We start from the raw sequence: 10,991 nt of genomic DNA, 5'->3' as shown, positions 1-10,991 counted from the left end.
ATACCCCAAAACAAAAAACTTGTATCTCTCGATTGGGTACTCGAGTAAGCTTGCTTCTTGCCCCTAATAGTCTACCCTAATTCATAATTTATAGACAGATTTTCCACTACCATTGAAACATCTAGAATTTCTATAATCTCATTCTTGATTTTTCTAAATCTTTTGCCAGAAATGTCTTCTCGGATCGGAGCCTTCCTTTTTTAAACACCTTGTAATTATTATTCTATAAAACATTTAATGATTCGGGAAGTTTATAAAAATTAGAAAAAGTATCATTTTCTCAATATTTTTTAATTCTACTTGTTCTTTGCTTCTAGATACAACTTAGTAGGGATTATACACTGTCTCTTATTGGAGACCTTGAGTGTTGCAAATTCTCTTGTATTTTGAAAACTTTCGGTCATCGAAAGTGCTTATTCTAAAATAGGTCAGGGTACAAGGTTCTTATTTGCCTTTTGTTTCCCAAGTGGCTTCTTTTACTCTATGATTCTTCCATAGGACCTTAACAAGAGCGATTTCCTTGTTTCTCAATCTTTTGACTTTCTTGTCTATTATTTGAATCGGATCTTCATTATACGTTAGGTCATCTCTCAAGAAGAGAGTTTCATGAGCCAGTACGTGCGAAGGATCTAGGGTATACTTCCGTAATATTGATACATGAAAGATATTACGTACTGCAGACAAATTTGGGCATTGCCCGATTCTATAGGTCACAGATCCAGTCCTTTCTAATATCTCAAAAGGACGGATAAACCTAGGGCTTAGCTTACCTTTTTACCCTTCCTGAGCACCCCTCTCATGGGGAACCTTTAGAAATTTATGATCCCTTACCTACAATTCCATGTCCTTGCGCCGTAGGTCTACATAGCTTTTCTCTCGGCTTTGTGCGATTTGTATCCTAGCTTTAATCTTCTGGACTGCGGCGTTGGTAATTTGCACCAGCTCTGGCCCAATAGTTGTCGTTTGCCCCCTTCTTCCCAAAAGATAGGGGATCGAAATCTTCATCCGTAGAGAACTTCGTATGTGGCCATTTGTATGGTGGCTTGGCAAATATTATTATAAGCGAATTTCATAAGGGGTAGGTACTTATTTCAGCTTCCTGCAAAATCTATCACATATACCCTCAACATGTCTTCCAATATTTGCTTGAGCATTTCTGTTTGACCATCTGTTTATGGGTGGAATGTCGTACTATAACTGCGTACCCAATGCCTTTTGTTGAATTTTCCAGAAGCGAGATTTAAATTTGACATCTCGGTCTAATACTATTGCCTTTTGTTGAATTTCCAGAAGCGTACCCAATACCTTTACTGATGAATATTCATTTTTAATGTTAGCAACAGTAGCTCAGTTGGGAGATTATTAGACTGAAGATTTGAAGGTCACACATGTTTTATCACGTTCAACGCACATAATACAAGTTTATTACCTGACTATACAATCTAAAAACATAACTTCCTTATTCAATCTAAAATTAGTGATTATTTATTTTTTAAATATAATGAATTAGCGGAAGTACCTTTACTTATGAATTTTCATTTTTAATATTAGCGGTGGGGATAGCTCTGTTGGGAGAGTGTCAGACTGAAGATTTGAAGGTCACGTGTTTGATCTCCACGTTCACTGCACCTGATTCTAGTTGCATTACCCGACTATTCAATCTAAAATTAGTCATTATTCCTTTCTGAAATCTCAATGAATTATCGGAAATACCTAATGTGTTCTAGTTCACCTCACCTTATACAAGTTGGATAACTTGAATATCTTATTAAAAATTAGTGATTATTTCTATTTAAAATTAAAATGAATTAGCGAAAATACGTTTATTGATGAATTTTCATTTTTAATGTTAGTGTGGATAACTCAGTTGAGAGAGCGTTAGATTGAAGATCTAAAGGTCTCATGTTCGATCTTGCATAATTTGACTCTTCAATTTAAAATTAGTGATTATTTCTTTCTAAAATTTCAATTAATTAGCGGAAATTCCTTTACTTAAAAACTTTCATTTTTAATGTTAGCGGGGATATCTCAGTTTGTAGAGCGTCAAATTTAAGATTTGAAGGTCACGTGTTTGATCCACGTTCATACTAAAATTAGTGAAATTAGTGATTATTTATGTTTAAAATATAATGAATCCTGTTCAATCCACGTGTCTGTAGATTTAAAGATAGCGTGGATTCCTAATTTTTTATTTGACTAGAATGCTCTGTAAGACATTTAGTAAAATAAGATGACTCATTTTATTGCATGGAACAATAAAATTGATCTTCCCGTAGAATTGTCAATACATTCTACTTTCAATGTTGCTAAGTTGAGTCCCTTTGATAAAGGGGGTGATTTTTCTGATTCGATGACAAATCCTGAAGAGAGGGATAGATGATAAGAATCACGGTGTACATTCTACTTTCAATGTTATTGAGTTGAGTTATTTTGATGTAGGTGATGATTTTTTTGATTCGAGGACGAATCCTTTTGAAGAGGGGGATGATGATAAAAATCACGGTGTTCCAACTGGACATATTACACAACCCAAGGCCAAGAAGATTCAACAAGCATTCATACTTCATCTACAAAATTGGATAGGTTAGGTTCAACCATCATTTCATGTGTTACTAGCTGATTCGTTTGAGTCAAGACCATTTGGAGATTCAAAAGTAAATATTTGCACGGTTGAAGTAGCGGATGAAGTTGCAAGCATCATTTCATAGTGGTTAGAAAACTTTATTTATTATTTTAATTTCATAAAGTTTGTAATGCTCAAATTGACTTCGTCTTCTGTGGAGATTTAAAGGGATCGAGATTAAATCACGGGCACTAACTTTTTTGTGGGGAGACTATAAATACCCACAAATTATTATGTAAAAGCATATTTGTGATCAATGAAATTGATCTCTCAAGTTGAGAGGTTCCCCCTTATAGAAATTTGAGCATATCTTTATCGTTTTTAAGTTTCATGCAATTCTTGTGGTAGACTGCATCTGAGTTAGTTAATCAAGCCTTGATCGAGTTTGATTGTGGAGTGACTCAATTTAGAAAAAGATTTCAAATCTTTCTTCTCACTCTTGGATCTCGTAATCTAATTCTAACTTTATCTCTTGGTTTATCCAAATTTTGTATAAGAAGGTGTTAATTTCTTTAATTAAAGGTTCTTGCTTCTACAAAAGCTTGGCTTGTTGGGCTAAAGATTACGGTTGGTCTATATCCTTCAATGGGATCTTCTATCCCCATGGCTGCTCTGTTGCAGTCGTTCTTCTAACTCCGACAACACGTCCAGTTGTCGAGGTTGGTAATGTGATTTTGTAACCCATCCATTGAGGTTCTTGGAATGATTCTATAGCTTATCATTTCCATGTTGGGAGCAGGATCATGGGTCTTAGGCGCAGGAATCCTTGGTTTACCACCCCTTCGAGTTGAAGGAAGTGTCATAAGGCTAATTTTTTTTCAATTTTATTGATTTGTTTGAGTGATTTTATTTGATTTTATTTCAATTTTGTCAAACTCACTTGGGTGCTCATCTCAATCATTTCAACCTTGTTAGCGTTTAATAAGAGAGACCTTGGAAATAACTGGTAACTGTTCAACTTGATTATCACATTAACAATTTGAATCAAATAAAGTGACATTAACCATTTGAATCACCTCAACCCCACTTGTTGAACTTGACCAAATGTCTATAACATAGCACTAACAAAGGTACAAAGTAATACAAACAAAGATACAAAGTAACACTAACAAAGGTACAAAGTTCATAAAAGTTCTTTTAATCCAAAATACCATTGAACTTGACCATTATAGTGCCTCTCAAACGTAGGTAAAGTTTAAATTCGGGTCTCCTTGTCGAACTCACTCGGGTGCTCATCTCAACCATTATGGCGTTCAACAAGGGAGACCTCAAAAATAGCCGGATTATCGCATTAACCATTTGAATCACCTCAACCCCACTTGTTGAAATTGAAACAAATATCTATAACAAAACACTAACATAGGTACGATGTTCATAAAAGTTTTTTAATCTAAAGATACTATTGAACTTGACTATTAAAGTGCCTCTCAAACTTACGTAAAGTTTAAATATAATTGGTGACAAAAGATGAAACTATAAAATAAAAAGAAATAAGAAAATAATATTCCATTTTAGAGAATCAAACCAGAATCTCCTATGTGAAAGCCAAATATCAAAACCGACAATAATGAATTTTAAGTGTAGTTGTCTTGGAGTCTTTTGTCTAATTGCTAAAGAGTTTTACTATGATGTTTTGGGTAATGTCTAACTCTTCGACACGTCCTTTCATGTGTGTGATAGAATTCTCAGAGTTACCGAGACGTTTCGAGTTGTTCTATCGTGTGGCTCTTTCTTCAAAAGGGTCAACATCAAACATCGGGTCTTTGATTGGCAACCCATCCAGAGGAGCGTCGATTGCATCGATTCCATCAACAGTCTTCCTATGAGTTTATGGTGCATGACCCTTTTTTTTACCATTCACCTTCGAGCGCCACCATAGTTTTGCATCGTCCATGAGATGCATTGCGACCAACGTAACTCTTAGGTCCTATGAGCAAGTTCCAGTAACCTTCAAGTATTGTTCTACGTCAAAAATAAAGCTTTTTAATTCCTTAGCATCCCGGTTTCCATTTAAGGGGTTGTGTTCTTGGATTTTAAGCTTGTTAAGCCCACATGAACTTGGCTTGAGGTGTGGTTCTCTATAGCCCAACTTGTCAAACTCACTCGGGTGCTCATCTCAACCATGATGTAGTTCAACAAGAGAGACCTCGAAAACGACTGGATTATCGCATTAACCATTTGAATCACGTGCTCATCTCAACCATGATGTCATTCAACAAGAGAGACCTCGAAAACGACTGGATTATCGCATTAATCATTTGAATCACCTCAACCCCTGTTATTGAAATTGAACCAAATATCTATAACATAACTCTAACAAAGGTACCAAGTTCATAAAAGTCTTTTTAATCTAAGATAGAAACCGTAAAATAAAATGAAATAAGAAAATAATATTCCATCGTCGAGAATCGAACCCAGGTTTGCTCGGTAAAAGCCAGATATCATAATCGCTAAACGACAATGAATTTTTGGTGTAGATGTCCTGAAGTCTTTTGTCAGATCGCTGAAGAGTTTTAGCATGATCTTTTGCTTAATGTCTAACTCTTCGACACTTCATTCCCTGTGTGTTAGAGTTCTCAGAGCTACCGAGATGTTTCGAGCTGTTCGATTGTGTGGCTCTTTCTTCAAAAGAGTCAACATCAAATGTTAGGTCTTTGATTGGCAACCCATCCAGGGGAGCGTCGATTGCATCGATTCCATCAACGATCTTCCCATGAGTTATATGGTGCATGACCCTTTTTTATACCATTCACTTTCGAGCACTATCATAGTTTTGCATCGTCCATGAGATGCATTGCGGCTAACGTAGCTCTCAGGTCGTATGAGAAAGTTCCTGTAGCCCTCAACTCTCGGGTCGTATGGTAGAGTTCTTAGAGCTACCGCGACATTTCGAAGTGTTCGATCGTGGGGCTTTTTCTTCAAAAGAGTCAACATCAAACGTTAGGTCTTTAATTGGAAACCCATCCAGGGGAGCGTCGATTGCTTCAATTCCATCAATGGTCTTCCCATGATTTTTTGGTGCATGACTAGTTTTTTATACAATTCACCTTCGAGCGCCACCATAGTTTTGCATCGTCCATGAGATGCATTGTGGGCCAACATAACTCTCAAGTCCTCTGAGTAAGTTCCTATAGTCTTGAAATATAATATCAAAACATATTAACATATTTGATATGTTAAATATTAAAATAATTGATGTGTATCATAAACATTAAATAAAAATATATATTTAAAATTTGAATGAGATTCATATTAATTAAACATATATTATGATATTCTACGAAATTTTAATATTATTTAAATAAGATATTATATCTTAATGTATTAGGTATTCAAATATATAATTTGACAAAAATTATCACAAGTTCACCATAAATAGAACCCTAGGGTTAAGTCAAAAAGCATCAACTACTAAATACTTTGAAATTTTAGGTGATATTTTGCAGAGGACGCTGATAAGGTCTTTAAAGAGCATGTGGTCATGTCTGACGTTTTAGGTTAACACCATGTTGAAAAGAAACCAGAAATTCTGATACCGGTAATTAACTACAAACCTTTGAATAAGGTTATAGAATAAATAAGATATTCAATCAAAAAAAAAAAATGATTTGATAAAAAGAATTTATAGTCAAATGTTTTTATAAAATTCGATATGAAATTGGGATTTCAAAAAATTCTAATTTCCTAAAAGGACAAATATAAAATAGCATTTAATGTCACCTTTAGAAAATATAAGAGGAACGTCATGCAATTTAGGCTAAAAACCACTCCATCCGAATTTCAGATGATTATGAATGACATTTTCAATCCTTTCAAAAAATTTCATTAGTTTATAATGATGATGTGTTGATATTTTCTAAAACCATTAAGATCAACACTTTAAACATCTACCTACATTCATTAATGTAATCAAAAGAAATCAGCTAGTTGTGTCCATACCCAAAATCAAATAATATCAAACTCAGATCCGTTTTCTTGGATTCTAAATTTATTTGAGCCTTATAAAACCCATCCAATGGTCCATTGAGTTTGTCTCAAACTTTCGTGATTAGGTATCCTAGAAAAGCCAACTTCAAAAAAAAATTAGGTTCTCTCAATTATGTGTCTTAAGTCCTTCAAGATATCAGGCACGTTCACAAATGTCTTAATGATTGTCTTGAAAATAATAAAAAGTTTTGATTTGTAAAAGATATCTCTACAACCCAAAAAAATCAAATCATTAGTCAAATAAATTCTCTGCTTAAGTCTTATTGACCCAAGGGCAGATCTCACAGTGAAACGTGACGCATCAAATATTCGAGGTATCTAAAATTGTCAAAGAGGACAGGGAATCAATTATCATATTTCATTCAAAAGCCTCTAATAATACCATACAAATTACAAAAAAAGTAAAAAAAATATATATATATATTATTTCCATCGTATTTTGTGCACAAAAATTTTAAAGGAAATTTAAAATAAATCCAGCTTATTTGTCATACTTTTAAGTTCAACTACAATAAATCAAGAAAAGAATTGAGTGGTAATAAAATATCACTTGACATTGGAATGTAATTTGAAGACAATTTATCTTCTGGAGTTGAATTACATTTAAAATTATTTATGTTATTTCTTATTTTCTTCAATTTGTATTTAATAGCTTTGGGTAGTTTGTAGATGAGCTATGTTTGAATTATCTTTTTGGCCTATTTAAATGCTGGTAATATTCAAGTTGGAAAACATTTTGGAATACAAAAACTTTGTGTTTGAAACCATTTGGTGTTATGTTTCTTTCAAACCTTGTTTTAGGTTTGGTGTTAAAATCTATTCATTAGATTAGTCGTGATCAAGTTAATTCTTGAGTGAGTCGTCTTGGAATCTAAGAGTGACAATCATAGATTCAAAGTTCAATCTAAGAGTTATTTATCCTTTTTACCTGCTCCTGGTTGAAATCAATTCGTTAAGTTAGCTTTCTTTGTAAAAGTTTGCAAGGATACTACGACCTCTAGCTTTGCAAAATCTAGCGTTATTGGCGCTTATCAAAATCGCTGCCAAAATAAAGTTTAACAAGTGGTTCTATGGTGTAGTGGTTAGCACTTTCGACTTTGCATCTAACGATCTGTGTTTAATTTCCGATAGGTAATCCACCAATTTATACAAAATTGGTCCATAGCCGATTCGGTAGGGTCACTTTTGGACCGATAATCTATATAAGGGGTCACTAAGGTTGAGATCATACAAAATGGGTCCATAGCTCAATATTAGAGCATTTGATTGCAGATCAAGAGGTCACCAATTAGAACCTAGTTGGGCCCTACTATTTTGGATAGAAATTTGTTACACTTTTTGGACCGACACTATGTCTAAGGGGTCACTCAGGTTAAAATCCTACAAAATGGATCCATGGCTCAATGGTAGAGAATTTAACCGGTCACCCATTTGAACTTGGTTGGGCATTTCTATTTTTGACAGACACTTTTTACACTTTTGGACTGACACTTGGTAGAAGGGGTCACCCATTTGAACTTGGTTGGGCATAGCTCAGTGGTAGAGTATTTGATTGCAGATTAAGAGGTCACGAGTTTGAATTTGGTTGGGCCCTTTTATCTTGGATAGACACTTTGTTCGATTTGCTCCTTTTATTTTGGACAGACACTTTGTTCGATTTACTCCCAACCACCGAGTGTCTAAATGAAAAGAAATAAGAATAATTATCGATTCCAAACCTTATTCCAAAGTCCACCACATAGAACCTAAGGGCCTTGGACAAGAACCAAGCTATCATTAAGAAAAGAGTGTGGTATACCAAGCACCCACTATGAACATGGCTAAAAACTTACAATTAGGCTAGTGAAATAAGAATAATTACCGATTCCAAACCTTATTCCAAAGTCCTCCACCATTTAGAACCTAAGGGCCACTATTCTCGGACAAAATATAAGTTGCATTCTTATATTGACAAAGCCACTAGTACAAAAAATATTCATGAACTTTCAAAACTAATGCCCTTAACATTCTAAAATAAGGTTCTAACTATTAGTGAGTTGCATAAATAATCTCCCTTTTTATTTTCACTCACTCCTCTTCTTCAACCTATGACCCATTAATATCATTAATATTTATCTCCTTGTTTTTTAGCTTTTTAAATACCCTTATTTCACTCCTAAATCTATAAAATGTCTCCTATTTTTATTCATTTTCTCTTTTCTTAAATATCAAAATCTTAAATAAAAAGGAAAAGCTCTCTAAAATATTCTTATTTGTCACTAATTTTACATAATTTAACATTTTAAAAATCGGTAAATTAAAAAAATCCTACATTAACATATTCATAATTTCATGTAGTCTTCATAAGTTTGCCGGCGACATTGTTTGTTGTCGAGCTTGAAAATGTGAGTTTGTAACCCATCCGTTAGGGTTCTTGGAATGATTCTCTAGATTATCCCTTCCATGTTGGGAGTTGGGCCATGGGTCTTGGGTGAAGGAAACGTTGGTTTACCGCCCCTAAGAGTTAAGGAAGCATCTGGAAGCTAGTTTCACATTGTATCATTATCTCTGAGATAACAGTTCTTTTCTATTTTATCTAAATTTTTTAAATATGAGTTCATTTCCAAATGCATGCTAACACCCTTATTGTTGAATAAATGACATGAAAATAGTTTCACTGAGTAACGTTGCCTTTTGCTCCTATTGGTGGAAGGATAATAGGTCGATTATACCTTTATGGTAGTTTTAAGCGTGACAACATTTGACAACCAGACTAATTTTGCTTCATTTCTAGATGAAAACGTGTAAATTGTAAACTCAAACATTTCAAAGAAATAAACAAGTTTTGATGGTACCATGCTAACGAGAAAACAAATGTTGACTTTGACCAATCCCTATTATCTTTTTTTTTTTCTTTATTTTGAAACTATTTTAAGCACTTTTCTCTTGTACTCAGAGGGAAGTTGTGTAAAAGCAACGGGAAGAATTGCTCACATACCAGTAAGCGAGGCTTATTTAGGTCGTGTTATAAACGCTTTGGCTAAACCTATTGATGGCCGAGGTGAAATTTCAGCTTCTGACTCTCGGTTAATTGAATCCCCCGCTCCTAGTATTATTTCGAGACGTTCCGTATATTAGCCTCTTCAAACAGGACTTATTGCTATTGATGCAATGATTCCTATCGATCGTGGTCAGCAAGAATTAATTATTGGGGACAGGGAGACCCGTAAAACTGCAGTAGCCACGGATATGATTCTGAATCAACAAGGGCAAAATGTAATATGTGTTTATGTAGCTATTGGTCAAAAAGCCTCTTCTGTGGCTAAGTAGTTACTACTTTACATGAAAGGGGGGGCAATGGAATACACTATTATAGTAGGCTAAATGGCTGATTCTCCACCTACATTACAATACCTTGCTCCTTATACAGGAGCAGCTTTGGCTGAATATTTTATGTACAGAAAACAACACACTTTAATCATTTATGATGATCCCTCCAAACAAGCACAAGCTTATCGACAAATGTCTCTTCTTTTACGAAGACCGCTCGGCCGCGAAGCTTATCAGGGAGATGTTTTTTATTTGAATTCACGCCTTTTGGAAAGAGCCGCTAAATCAAGTTCTGCTTTAGGTGAAGGAAGTATGACTGCTTTACCAATAGTTGAGACCCAATCAGGAGATGTTTCAGCTTATATTCCTACTAATGTAATTTCCATTACTAATGGACAAATATTCTTATCTGCGGATCTATTCAATGCTGGAATCAGACCTACTATTAATGTGGGTATTTCCGTCTCCAAAGTAGGATTTGCAGCTCAAATTAAAGCCATAAAACAAATAGCCGGAAAATCAAAATTGGAATTGGCTCAATTTGTCGAATTAGAAGCCTTTGCGCAATTCGTTTCTGATCTCGATAAAGCTACTCAAAATCAATTGGCAAGAGGTCAACGATTACGTGAAACAATCCCAATCAACCCCTCTCACGGTAGAAGAAAAGATAATGACTATTTATACAGGAACGAATGGTTATCTTGATTCATTAGAAATTGAACAAGTAAGAAAATTTCTCGTTGAGTTACGTACTTACGTAAAAACGAATAAACCTCAGTTTCAAGAAATAATATCTTCCACCAAGACATTTACCCCTGAAGCGGAAGCCCTTTTGAAAGAAGCTATTCAGGAACAGATGGAACGTTTTCTACTTCAAGACCAAGTATAAAAGAAAACAAGTACGGTATAAATAAATTTTATAACTTGAAAATGTTAAAATTTAAAAATGAAATAATTTCATTCTTTTCATTTATTAAATAGAATATATAATTTTTAGAAAATACTAAATATAAATATATATAAATATATTAAAGAAAGTAAATAATATTTCTAGAAATATATATCAATATTA

The sequence above is a fragment of the Cucurbita maxima genome, unplaced genomic scaffold, assembly GCF_002738345.1.
Source record: "Cucurbita maxima cultivar Rimu unplaced genomic scaffold, Cmax_1.0 Cma_Scf00108, whole genome shotgun sequence".
Classification (NCBI taxonomy): Eukaryota; Viridiplantae; Streptophyta; class Magnoliopsida; order Cucurbitales; family Cucurbitaceae; genus Cucurbita; species Cucurbita maxima.
Note: the sequence above shows the minus strand (reverse complement) of the source record.